The 13,652-nt window shown below is 45.6% G+C and overlaps 1 protein-coding gene across 2 annotated transcripts in view; it reads left to right on the forward strand.

Annotated features, from left to right (window-relative positions):
• Nucleotides 1-13,652, forward strand: part of Pla2g4e (phospholipase A2 group IVE) — a 92,271-nt gene continuing 78,619 nt past the window's right edge. Inside the window, exon 1 of one of the 2 annotated variants that reach the window (XM_087911283.1) lies at nt 1-65. The gene's annotated coding sequence lies outside the window, so the exon portion shown is untranslated. The remainder of the gene's footprint in view (nt 66-13,652) is intronic. The other variant, XM_087911282.1, reaches the window with a different exon arrangement.

Here is a 13,652-nt window from a genome sequence, read left to right on the forward strand (position 1 = left end):
GGGTCTCAGAGACCCTCAGAAAATTATTCTCATCCACAGATGAAGAAGCAGACACCTGGGGCTAGGTATGTAGTCCCATTTGGAAGAATTTTGCCTCACACTCACCATACCCTGGGTTTAACGCCCCCAGAGCTGCATAAACTGGGCTTGGTGCACACCTGTAATTTCAATACTTGGGAGACCCTGGAAGGAGAATCAGAAATTCAAAGTCATCCTTAGATACATAATGAACTTGAGGCTGGCCTGGGCTACTCTGGGTTAAAACCAAACACAAGGCACAAGCAGAAGAACTCCTGAGAGAATGAAGGACCAGGTCATATTTTTAGGACCCGTTGGGTAGTCATTGTTTCAAGCTGTGGACATTACTCTTCTTCTAGGAATAGGCAGTCCTGTTTTTCCAGGAAAGGTCCCGCTATTCTCACTCAGCTCACAAGTTGGGGTCCTGATTAACTCTACTTTAAATCAAGGTGTGGGTTTGTAGAGGGGATCTGGCCAATCAGAGTCATGTTATCTTAGGGTTTCAATTGCTGTGAAGAGACATCAGGACCCCAGCAACTTTTATAAAGGAAAACATCTTATTGAGAGTAGCTTACAGTTCCAGAGGTTTAGTCCACTGTCATCATGGCAGGAAACATGCTGGCATGCAGTCAGGTATGCTGCTGGAGGAGCTCAGAGTTCTACATCTTGAGCCACAGGAAACAGGAAGTGAACTGTCTAACACACTGAGCGTAGCTTGAGCACAGGACCTCAAAGCCCACCCAACAATGCACACTTCCTCCTACAAGACCACCTCTACTCCAACAAAGTCATACCTCTTAATAGTGCCACTCTCTTTGGCAAAGGGCCATTTTCTTTCAAACTACCACATTCTATTCCCTGGCCTCCAAAGGCTTATAGCCTTATTATAATGCAAAATGCATTCAGAACAACTTCAAAAGTCCCCATAGTCTATAGCAATCTCAAACTTACTCAAAAGTTCAAAGTCTCTTCTGAGATTCATTCAATCTCTTAACTGTAATCCCTTATAAAATCAAAATCAAAAATCAGACCACATACTTCCAACACAGAATTGTCATGCCACCTCCTGCGGAGTCTGTGTGATCTCTCACATAGGCAGTGGCACAAACTTCAAGGAAGAGTGCCCACAGAGAAGGTGTGTGTGCTGTGCTTCTTGCATTGGAGCCCTTGCACTCTTGGCATTACCTGCTTATGTTTTAAGGAATACAGTCTGGTGTCTTCTGGAAGGGAAGATAGGATGTTTAAGTTTCCAGAGTCTACTGATGAGACATTGCCATATACAGGAGTATATGATGCTAAAGGAGGAAGATGGGCTAACACTCAAGGGAAAAAGTTTCCAGGTTTAATCTGGTGCTTTGTAAATAAAGAACAAAAGGCAAACTTAATTAAGCAGTTAAGACAGATTCAGCAAAAATGAGATAAGGATAGAAGAGAGAGATAAATGCCTGTAATGTCTTGAGACTGGTTTGGGGGAAGGTTTGAAAAGGAGTTAGAAATATGGAGAAGGAGGAGCAAAGAAGTTCTTCGGCATAGATGGCAGAAATATAAAAAGACTGGAGACTGTGTGACTGTTAACCACAACCGCTTGCCCTTAGCTCAAAATGACATGAACTCATGGCCTAGATAAAGATTTATATCAAGACTAATGCCAAGCCATACCTGGCATGACCAACCGCAGATTCACACCGAGGACATCTGTCTGATGAAAATCTATTCTCATGTATCTGATATAATGATTCTAAGAATAATCTGTATCACATGGGAAAAAATACATGCTGTTAAGCAATCTTTTCTGTATAAAGATGAGCCTCATGCCTAGTAAAGATGCATTCAGATGCAATTCCTTTGAGTCTTGTGTCTGTTTGTCATTCGCAGACTCCTTACCCACCTATTCCTGAGACCCTGGCCTGTCGGTCCCAGTGCCCCGGCTGAGCTGGTCCATCACATAGAATGGCACAGGATATACATTACTGTTCCAAAACATAGGGAAGGGAGCATAGTGAAGACATGCTGGACTAAAGCAAGACCAAAAACCAGGTGGGGAAACTCCAGACTCTGCATTTCCACATCAAAGTGCTCTTGAGATCGCCAACTCCTTTCAGCTTTGTTGACTGAAACACACTTCTTTCTCTTGGGCTGGTTCCACTCCCTGTTAGCAGCTCTCCTCGACAGGTATCCTATGGCTCTGGCATCTCTACCATTTTGGGGTCTCCAAGGCAATCCTGGTTTTAACTTCACAGCTTTAAGAAATGGGGTCTCTAGACATCCATGCAGGAACACCCCTGACACATGTCTTACCCTAGCTGCTTTCCTTAGTCTCAGGGGAAGATTCTATAACCCCTTTCTTCTGTCCTTGACTCTAAAGTCAGAACCACATGGCCAAAGCTGCCAAGCTCTGCTGCTTGCTGGGTCTGGAACATGGCCCTCTCATTCAATCACATCTGCACCAGCTTTCTGTTTTCAATGGTTTCCTTTTATTGTCCTAGCTTGACTGTTTTGGAATTTGTTCTGTAGACCAGACTGGCCTCAAACTCAGAGTCACCAGCCTCTGCCTTCTAAGTGCTGGACTTGAAGATTTGCACCACCACACCCAGCTCTAAACTTTTCTTTAATTCCTTTGCACAAGTTGGAAATTTAACTGGGTGGGATCTTGCCCTCAGGTCATCACTCCCTCTAATCCATTTCTTAGTCTATTTATCTCCTTGAACATAGGATTCAGCTCCATTCCACTTCCTGCTGATCTGTTCTACGTCTTGCCTTTTTTTCATGCTCAGATTGCTCCTTTTCATTATAAATCTTCATTAGAGTTAACATGGATGACCACATGACAGAGTCTATGCTAGGCTGTTTTGAGATTTCCTCTGCTAATGGAATTAATCCAAATATTTTCACTTTAGCCTTAGGTAGACTTTTTGAACAAGGGCAAAAAGCAGCCATATTCTTCAACAAAATATCACAAAAGCAATTCTCAAGGCGACATACTAACTTTCTTCTCTTCTGAAACCCCTCGAGCCAGGACCCTACAGTTCTATTACCAAAGGTCTTTATTGATTGCTCAATGTTAAAAGCCTATTGGCCGCTTTGACTTTCCCATCGTCTCAGAATATTGAGTCCATCACCTTCATTGCCATAAAGTTCTTTTCTTGCATTTTAAACTATAACTTCTTTTTTCTACCCACAGAGCAGTCTAGTTGGGAGTGATTGAGTTCAGTGGTTCCCTGAACATCACTTACAGGAGGGAAAAAGGGGGGAAGGGAAGAGGGAGGAATAGAGGATCATGTCCGAGTCTCAGAGTCCACTCTATAAGCACAGTCAATGTAACGTATACACTCAGGTCATCTCTGTCTTCCCACTGTCCTTGCCACACACCTGTAGTAACCTGTACAGGAATGTGGTAAGACTAACATCGACATTAGCAAAAAGGTAGTACAAATTCAAATGTCCATTAACCAAGGATTGGAGGGGCTGGAGGTGGCTCAGTGGTTAGGGGCACCCGATGCCTTTGTAAAGAACCTGAGTTCAGCTTCCATCACCCACCTAGTGGCTCACAACTGTCTGTAGCTTCAGTTCCAGGGTATCTGGTGTCCTCTTCTGGTCTTCTTGGACCCCTACATACATGCAGTGTCCATTAAATCATGCAGGCAAACACACAAACATACGTACATATAAAAATATACACCTTTAAAAAATAGAGGAATAGATAGATAATTGCCATGAGGGCAAAGAAAAATAATAAAGTATAACTTCATACACTGACACAGATGAATCTCAAAAACAATGTTGAGTGAAAAAGTAAACAAGTCCTATATAGTTTCATTTAGGTTAACTAACCAAATACCCCAATGTTGTGCAATATTTCAATATTCCTTTACACTGTGTGAAGATGTGTCACTGTGATTGGTTAATAAAGTTCTGAATGGCCGTTAGTTAGGCAGGAAGAGGTTAGGCTGGACTTCTGGTGACAGGGGAAAGGGAAGAGGAAAGTGTTAAGAAGACCCTCTCCACCCGCGTGAAGAACTCCAATAAAACCAAATTAGACCGAATCAAAAATGCCCACGTTTAATAAACGCCATACTCCGAGGAGGACCAAGACAGCATGGCCGGGAGAGGAGCCCATGCAAACCCTGGAAATCACGCGTGCCTTTTTCTGGCCTAAATAGCCTGTGGGAGTCGCCCTGACCCTTCCCAGGGAGGGGTCAGCGCTTGGCAGGCTGGGAGGTGGAGTCCCAAGGCAACTCCCAGGCCAGGGGCTGGGATGACGCTTCCAACCATCCCAGACTTCTTGGATATAGGAGTGTCAGAGGGCTGGGGTCTCACTTTCAATCAAACAGAAAGGAGTCACCAGCCAGACACAAAGCAGGCAAGACATGCAGGAGGAGAGGTAAAAGCCACAAATCACCTGGCAACATATAGATGAATAGAAATGGGTTAATTTAAGTTATAAGAGCTGGTGGGACAAGCCTAAGTCATAGGTCAAGCTTTCATAATAAATAGTGCCCATGCTGTTTTTGTTGTGAGCTGGTGGCACAAAGAAAAGTCTGTCTACACCCCAGACTCAGCAAAGACTACTGGGAGATATATATATATATATATATATATATATATATATATATATATATATATATATATATATATATATGCAGTAAACACATGGAAAAGCGAAGTGAGCCAGTAAGATGGCTCAGTGGGTAAAGGTGTTTGCCACCAAACCAGACCTTTGATCCACAGAACCCACAGTGGAAGGAGAGAACTGACTCCCAAAAGTTATCTTCTGACCTCCACACACGTGTCACATACACATTCACACTCACACACACACACACACATGCACACAAAAGAGATAAATGTAAAAGATTTTTAAGTGAAGAAATGTCCCACAGAAGCTCCAGAGATGTGATTCCGAGAGAGAGAAGGTCCTAGGTAGAGAGGCACAGAGGAGCTCCAGAAGCGTGGGCAATGTTTTACCTCCAGCTAAGCCAGATGGGGGTTGGGAGGACAGAACGGTCCCTTGGGAAACGACCTGGCAGATCTCTGCATCAGCGGCAAAGTGGAAAGCGATGGCTGCCGCTTATTGAGCGTAACCAATGGGATGCTAAGCATTTCCATTTTCCCATTTAGTTTTCACAACAGCCTAGGGAGGTGAGTGCCATGCCTCAAAGTTATTTTCTGAGGTGAGAGGTGGCGAAATAACTCGCTCCGAGCCACAGAGGCATTAAGGGTGGAGCCAGGACCCAAATTCAGGTCACCACTTCAGCTCATCTGTTTGGCCATCCTGTGTGCTGCCAAAACCATTTTCACAGTTACGACAAACTGGTAATCCCCAACCCCAGAACGGAGTACCGGCAATCGCTGCATTGGCCAACACACCGGGAGCCAGGACTCAAGACTCTTTCAGCATCTCATAGAATCTAGGACAGCTGCCTTTGTGGCACAACCTGGCCCTGATTTGCTCGAGGTTAGGAGGGAAGTGAGCTTGTTCAGCACAAAGCAGGTTGTTAGGAGGAGAGAATTTCAGTGCGTATGTGGAGAAGGTCCTGAATATGTGGAGACAAGCCAGCCGTCTGACTGCCCCTGGCACTGGCAGTGAGGCAAGAGCAGAGGGACAGAGGCCTGGCTACTGCTACAACCCGGGTGGAGGAAGAGGAAGGAGAAACACACGTGGCTATTGACTTTCAGATTCTTACTGCACCTGTTGGAAAAAGATTATGTGTCTTTTCTGGGAATGGACAGGGGGAGAGGAGTTACAGGTATTTGCCCCCAGCAGAGCTCAGGAGAAAATGAGAGCCCTTAGCCCTCCTACGGAAGGGGCTGGTGTGTGAGGATGAACCCCGAGAGAGCCATGCACAGGAAACTGATGAAATCCTGATCGTGGGTGAGGGCTGGGTTTAAATCCTGGCATGTACCTCGATGATTATTGTTATTTTGATGTGGTGGAGTGTTTTGCCTACATGTATGTATGTGAGGGCCCTCACACATAAGGACACACACCAAGTGCCCATACATGCTGGGCACACACCAGGTGCTCACACATGCAGGCACACACCAGGTGCCCACACATGCTAGGCAAATAATCTGTCACTGAGTTGCACCTGAACCCAGTAGTTGATATTTTAAATGTTTGGGTAATAATTTTAAATAAGTACTTGTATCCTGCTTTGACACAATTTCATGGAAATGGGATACTTTATTTCCATAAATGGATATCCCTTCAGGGGGTGAAGAGGTGGGCCAGCAGGTAAGAGCACTTGATGTTCTTACAGAGGACCTGGGTTCGTTTCCCAGCACCCATACGACTGCTTACAGTTTTACTCAGGTTCCAGGGATTTAGTGCCTTCTTCTGGCCTCCTTAAGAACCAGGCACACACACACGATGCATGCAGGCAAGGTACTCATACACATAACATAAACATAAAAAGTTGCAAGCCGTGGTGGCACCCACCTTTTGTTAGCACTAAAGAGACAGAGACAAAGTGTTCACTGAGTTGGAGTCTGGCCTGGTCTATACAGTGAGCTCCAGGCTAGCTAGAGCTACATAAATAACTCCATAAGTAAATAATAACTAAAATCTTTTTTTTCAAAAACAAAAGATTATTTCTAAGCACAGACTATATCCTGGTGTTGTGCATAACTACCCTCAAGGCCAAGCAATCACCACCAGTTATGACCCTTGTAAAAGAACGGAAGGACTAGCCCAGCTGGGCCTTTGGGCTATTTAAACCCCTTCGTGGAGGGAGTGGTCACAAGACACACACCTGGGTATCCCTCTATTGGCTGTAACTCGGCGTTAATCGCACGAGGCCTCAGGAAGGAGCTAGAGTATATAGACCCAGGAAGACTGACTGGGTGGCTCGTCTCTGGAGCTAAGAAGCCTTCACCCTACTGCTGCTCCAGGTGCTGCCTTTGGAGAAGCGAGCCCTCACACCCATGTAGGGAACCCCTCACCTATGCTCCATAAGGAAGCCCAGTAAACCATAGATACTCCAGAGCAAATTTTGATGGAACCATGCGTTGGTTTGCCCTTGCAGTTTTAGTTTCAAGAGAAGTAGACGTTGGTTGTGGCTTCCCCCCAGGGAAAGAATTTTAGCAACTCCTGGGCACTTTCAACCTAGCTAGCAATTAACTTGAGTGAAGATTGCAGTTTAGCTGACCTACCACTAGGGGACGGTGTTGTGAAGTGTCCCCAAGGAGTTTGCCTGACTGACCCTTGGTCTTCAAGGGAGAGGAACATATGCATCACTCTGTAAACTTCCCGTACAATATGCCCCTTGAAAATTTTATTATTTGTACAAGAGTATTTTGCTTGCATATATGTCTGTGCACCATGTGTATGGCTGGGACTGAGGAAGTCAGAAAACGGCTTCTGATCCCTGGAATTGGAGTTACAAATGGTTATGAGCTCCCATGTGTGGGCTGAGAACTAACCCTGGGTCCTCTGCAAGAGCAGCAAGTGCTCTTAACCACTGAGCCATCTCTCCTGCCTTACAGTATGTCCTTAAGCTCATGTAGCACTCTTACACAGTAGTTTGTAACCAGTGTTGACATATGTATTCAAAGGGGGACTTAATTCAAAGACATAAAATACCTAGAGGAAGCCTCACACCATGTAAGTGCTTGGGATTTTGTTCTTCTCAGCCAGGATGCTCACTAACTGTAACACAGATAAGCATGTGTTAGTGTACTTAGTTGTGCAATGAGATATTAAGTTGCTATGGAAATGAACACTTTATCTCACACCCAACATGTGGATGGATTGCATAAACACAATGCTGGTTGTAAGCAGCCAGGCTTACAAGAATAAAACTTATTGACTGCTTTTACGTAAAGTCCCCAAAGTGGTCAAACTCACTATGGTATAGGAACCAGGATGTTGTGCTTTGAGGGACTAGGGGAGCCAGGATAGAAGGAAGCCCAGGATGTTTCTAGGTTTTAGTTAGTATTCTGTGTTTTGATTGGTATGCTGGCTATACATATATGTTCAACTTAGTCGGCTTCCTGTTAATATCCACAGTCAAGTAATTTAAAGAGAAGAAATTTGTTTCTTTCTGAAAGTTGGGAAAGCCAAAGTTAAGGGGTTGCATTTGGTAAGGGCCTTCTTGGCTGGTGAGGATTCTGCTGTAACGAGGTGGTATAGCAGGGAACAGCACATGGGGAGAGGAACCCAAACAAGCCTAACTAGCTTTTATGACAGACCCACTCTGAAATAACCCATTAACTCACTAACTCACTGATCTATGGTTGGGTTAGTGTATCCGTGAGGACAGAGCTCATCACCCAATCACCTCCTAAATTCCTGCCTACCTTTACATTCCACCTTACCATCTACCTATGACTTTGAGCAGTAAGCACCAAGATTTGAATTTTGGGAAGGCACCACCCAACCACCGCAAACAGTGAGCATTCATGGGTTGCACATCTACACCTAGAATTCACACAATTTTCTGTGTGTCAGGATTGGCCTTAAGTTTTATATGGGGTTACAGAGTTAGATCAGTGGCTAAGTGTTGAACGAAGGCTGCTAGTTAGTTCCCGGCCTCTTAGCCCCAAAATAATCACACAGAAACTGTATTAATTAAATCACTGCTTGGCCCATTAGCTCTAGCTTCTTATTGGCTAATTCTTACATATTAATCTAACCCATCACCATTAATCTGTGTATTGCCACGTGGCTGTGGCTTACTGGCTAAAGTTCCAGTGTCTGTCTCCGGCAGGGCTACATGGCATCTCTCTGATCCTGCCCCCTTTCTCACAGCATTCAGTTTAGTTTTCCCCATCTAGCTCTGTTCTTTTGCCCTATCACAGACCAAGACAGTTTCTTTATTCGTTAACCAATAAAAACAACACATAGACAGAAGGACCTCCCACACCAGCGTGTGCTATCTATTCTTACAGAACGTGAGAAAGGCAAATGGGATACATTGTCTTTTCTAGCAGAGGGGTAAATGAGACAAAGGAGGCACAAGGTTTAGTGAAATCCATAAAGATGTCATCTGGCAAAAGTTCCTCCTCCAGTCAGCACTTTCCTAGGATTGCAATATATGCCCTCAGGCTGCATCCTGCTCTCACAGTTGGGCTTTGCTTATCCTGCCCTTTGAGTTAGCCAACTGCATAGGACTGGGAGCCAGCTCTGACCACTCAGAGTGAGGCACAGGACCCCTTTCTATTAAGAATAAAAGTTCAATGGGATTCCAGGTGAATATGCTTGCTTGATCTGTAGAGGCTATATTTCCTGACTTGCTGAAATACCTCAGATTGTATGGTTATGTCCTTGGGACCCCAGACCCATCTCTAACATGGAAGACCTGAGTTTGGTTTCCAGCATCCATATAGGGTACCTTACGACCACCTTTAACTAGTTGTAGGGAATCTAATGGCCTCTTTTGGCCTCTGTGATCACCTGCACTCATGTGTACAAACCTACACACACACACACGCACACAAACACACAAATTAATAAGAAAAGAAGTGTTTATTGAAAGGAATATTTAACTCGCCATGTTTGAGGACCTGTCTTCAGTCCTTAGGCCCCGAGGGAAAAGCGTATACTGCAAGAATCTGAAGGTACCAACTTGTGCATAGGGGGCTGAAACGCAGCATTTGTGTCTACCATGTAAGTGTTCCCATCACTTCTCTCTTGACAACTCCGGCCTGGTGGCCATGGGTGGTGAGGGCGTGACCAGGACTAGCCTATCTTAGTAAGTCATCTCCCTGGCCCTGGGTTTGGCCCAGGGCAGCCGCCTTGCTCAAGTGAGATGCTCAGAGCCTGTTAATAAACGTCTCTTTGATGCGGGCTTGCAGGTGTGAACAAGACCGAGGCCTGCTGCTTCTCATTCCAGGCTCTGGCCTCCAACACTCTAAATCTCTCTCCCCTTCTGTTCTGTGAGTCAATGTGGAGCTTTCCCAACTCGGTGAAACCAGAAGTTGCTGCTGGTGCTTAAGCTCCTCTCGCCTGCAAGACTCTTGACACTTGCAATTAGTCAGGATTAGTCTTGACTAATCTGCGAAGGGGGCGGGGCCGGCGGCTGACGTCAACAATAAGATGAAAAGTGGTCTCATCTGGAACAAGGGTGATCAGAGAAAGGTGGCTCTTCTTTTGCATTGGGACATTTTCACAATGGGACCTCAGTGCTCCACACAATCTGGGGTGACAGCCAGCCCCCCAAATACCACCATGGAACAGTTGCCTAGCTTGGAGCTGAAACTGAGACTATATTCTCCTAAATTCCCCAATTCCTTCACTCTGAGTCTCCAACCAGTTTAACTTAGAAAGATTCTTTCTTCCCTGGATTTTCCCCACAGTGGTAACTATAACGCCTCACCCTACCTAGGACGCTTACCCAGTTCAGCACTGTGACCCTGGCCATTAAAGAGGCAACTGAGCAACCCTCAGCCAAAGCTTGTAGCTGCTGCTTGGTCTGGCTTTGCTCTCAGGGCCACATGGTGTCACTGTTGAATGCGGACAATATCCCCTGCTGTCCCCTCCCCTCCCCATGCAGCACTGATGGCCCCCTGCTGGGCAGCTGCCCTGGAGTTGTCCACTATGCCCACAGCAGAGTGGTCTGTGGGCACCTCCCAGGATTTCCTGGAGAGCGAGGCTGGGAGGACTTCACAGCCTTCAGGTCCACAGTGGGAGGGAATAGCAGAATCACAGCCACCTCCCCACAGCCTGCGGTGCCTGATTCAAAAGGCCTCTACAAGGCCATCTTCCACTGTGTGCCTGGGTTTCTCTTCCTGCCAGCATTCTTCCCCTAGAACGAGGGAAATCCTATCTCTGGCCCAGAGTGTCCTGTTTTCCCACAAGACGACGAACTCATATGGCGTTAAGAATGCAGATTTTACCAAGTGTCCTGAGACACGGCAGTGGCACTAAGTGGGTCTCATTCTATGAGGTGTGACATATGCACTGCCCATGGAATCAGTTGTGGTCATTGATTGGGCCACGGAAGCGACACTTAGGAGCCGGCATGGGCTGTGCCCAATGCTTGCTTCCTGCTTCTGTGAGCTTCCTGTCATCGTTGTCCTCATTCCATCGGTAAGAAAGACAGTTAAAAACTAAGGCCGGGCCTGGAGAGATGACTCAGTGGTTAAGGGCACTGCCTGCTCCTCCAGCAGCCCCTCCAATTCCCAGCTCCCACATGACAGCTCACAGCTGTCTGTAGCTCTAGTTTCAGAGAACCTAGCACCCTCTTCTGCCCGCTGTGCACCAGATACACTTGTGTTGCACAAGCATACAAGCAGGCAAAACGTAGTGGAATTTCTTAAATTAAAAAAAAAATAGCCAAGGGGTGGTGGCACACACCTTTAATCCCAGCACTGGGGAGGCAGAGGCAGGAGGATCTCTCTGAGTTCAAGACCAGCCTGATTTACAAGAGCTAGTTCCAGGACAGCCAAGGCTGTTACACAGAGAAACCTTGCCTTGAAAAATCAAAATAGATACATAAAATAAAATAAGACTTAGGCAGGTTAGGTATCTGTGAGGCCTCCAACACCATCAACCTCTGCATCTCTTGATGGCTGGGTGGGAGGGCAACATTCCATGTGGAATGAAGCCCCACCCCCACCCACAGGAAGCACAGGGTTCAGCTTTCTGTATGTCCGGATACACCCTAGAGTTTGCACGGACCCGGGAAGAGCACCGAATGATTGTTGGATGATGGCCATAGACAGTCTGTACCTTTACACAATCCCACCTCCATTTCAGGAGCCAAGTGCAGTCACTTTTTGTTCCTTGAAACCGGAGCACTGGGGCAGAGCCCACTGTACCCAGTACCGCAGCAGCAGCTAGTGTCCTCTGGGACTCTCACTTAAGCCCTTTGCAAATGGAAACAGTTTACCAAACAGCCTCAGCTCCTTCTGGGGGACATACGAAACTATTTAGTTTTTCCCAGTGAATCTCACCAATTTTGCTTTCTAAATCCCAATCCTGTTACTTACAAATGTCTTCCTGGATGACTCCATTTCCAAAATTCATTTAAACAACTACAATATTATTGTAGAAATATTTTCATACTTGTGAATTTTTTTGATTCTTTAAAATGGATGTCTACTCTGGAAGGTACACCTATAAAGTGAGTCCTCAGCCTCCAAAATCTAGAGGCATCATTACCCTATGCACTAAACAATTCAACAGGGCCGAGAGATAATTCCAGAAAGGCTCATGTAAGCATTTCGATAATATGGATCTTCTTGCTTCATTTTTTTTTTTTGACGGGGTCTGCTGTGAAGCCCATGTTGTTCTGACATTATAATTCTCCTGCCTCAGATTCCCAAGTGTTGTGTTCATAAGTGTGTGCCACTATGCCCAACCATAGTTGGATGGTGAATGCTCCCCCAAGGCCCTTGGTTTAAAGGCTGTGGTGCTCTTGGGAGGTGGCAGTATCTATAGGAGGTGAAGCTCAGAGAGAGACTTTAGGCCTTGGGTGGTTTGCAGCACACTGCACCCTGCTTCCTGATCCTCTCGAGGTTCACTGCCTTACCTGGCACACCCCTCTGCAATAATGAACTATGCTAGCACGGGCCCAAAAATCATGATCAGAAACCATAAAACCACTGAAGCTGTGAGCCAAAGAAACCTTTCTAGCTTATAACTAGTAAGTGGAGACTGTGCCTTCATTTCCCAGGTGCTCAGACCCAAACAATCACACAGAAACTATATTAATTACAACACTGTTTGACTGATGGCTTAGGCATCTTTCTAGCTAGTTCTTACATCTTAAATTAACCCATTTCTATTAATCTATTTATCACCATGAAGCTGTGGTCTACTGGTAAGGTTCTGGCAGCGTCTTTTTCTTTTGGCAGCTACATGGTGTCTCTCTGGCTCTGCCTTCGTTTCTCCTCTATCTCTGCTTAGAATTTCCACCTTGCTATATTCTGACCTACCCTAGGCCAAGGCAGCTTCTTTATTAACCAATGGTAATAAACCATGCAGAGGGGAGTCCCACATCCATAGCTTGAAGATGTCAGGTATTTTGCCACAACGTCATTAGCACAAACTCCGCTGGAACAGTTATGAGGGAACAGTGTGATGTTGCTCGTTTAACAACGAGTCTCTCAGTATGATTGTCTGCTGTTTCTCCGTTAGGGGTTCTCTTTTGTTTGTTTGGTGACAGGAACCTACTCTGTAGCTAAAACTGGTTGCAAACCCTCTGACTCCAGAGTACCGAGATTACAGAAGCAAACCAGCACATTTGGCTCCACAGGGCTTTCTTACTGAGGTTCTTCTTTCTGAAGCCTGTCCCTGGACACAGGATACGCCTTTCTCCACCCATGGACTCCCAGATCCTAAGTGTCTATTTTGTAAGATTTACTTTATTTTTAATTATGTGTATGTGTGGGTATGTGTTCATGTGAGTGAAGGTGTTTGTGGAGCCAGAAGAATACATCAGATCCTCTGGAGCTGGAGTCATAGATAGTTGTGAGCCATCTGATGGGGAACCGGTGGGAACCGACTTTGGTTCCTCTACAAGAGTAGTAAGTGTTCTTAACTGCTAAGCTGTCTCTCCAGCACCCTAAATGACTACTTTTAATATAGCAGAGACTACTACCATTTTAATTATGCCATGGATAAACCTTTATGGCTTGTAGGACTGGGGGATGGGTCAGTGGGCAAAGTCCCTATTGTGTAAGCATGACGA

Source organism: Myodes glareolus, chromosome 10 (assembly GCF_982192425.1).
Source record: "Myodes glareolus chromosome 10, mMyoGla1.1, whole genome shotgun sequence".
NCBI classification, from domain to species: domain Eukaryota; kingdom Metazoa; phylum Chordata; class Mammalia; order Rodentia; family Cricetidae; genus Myodes; species Myodes glareolus.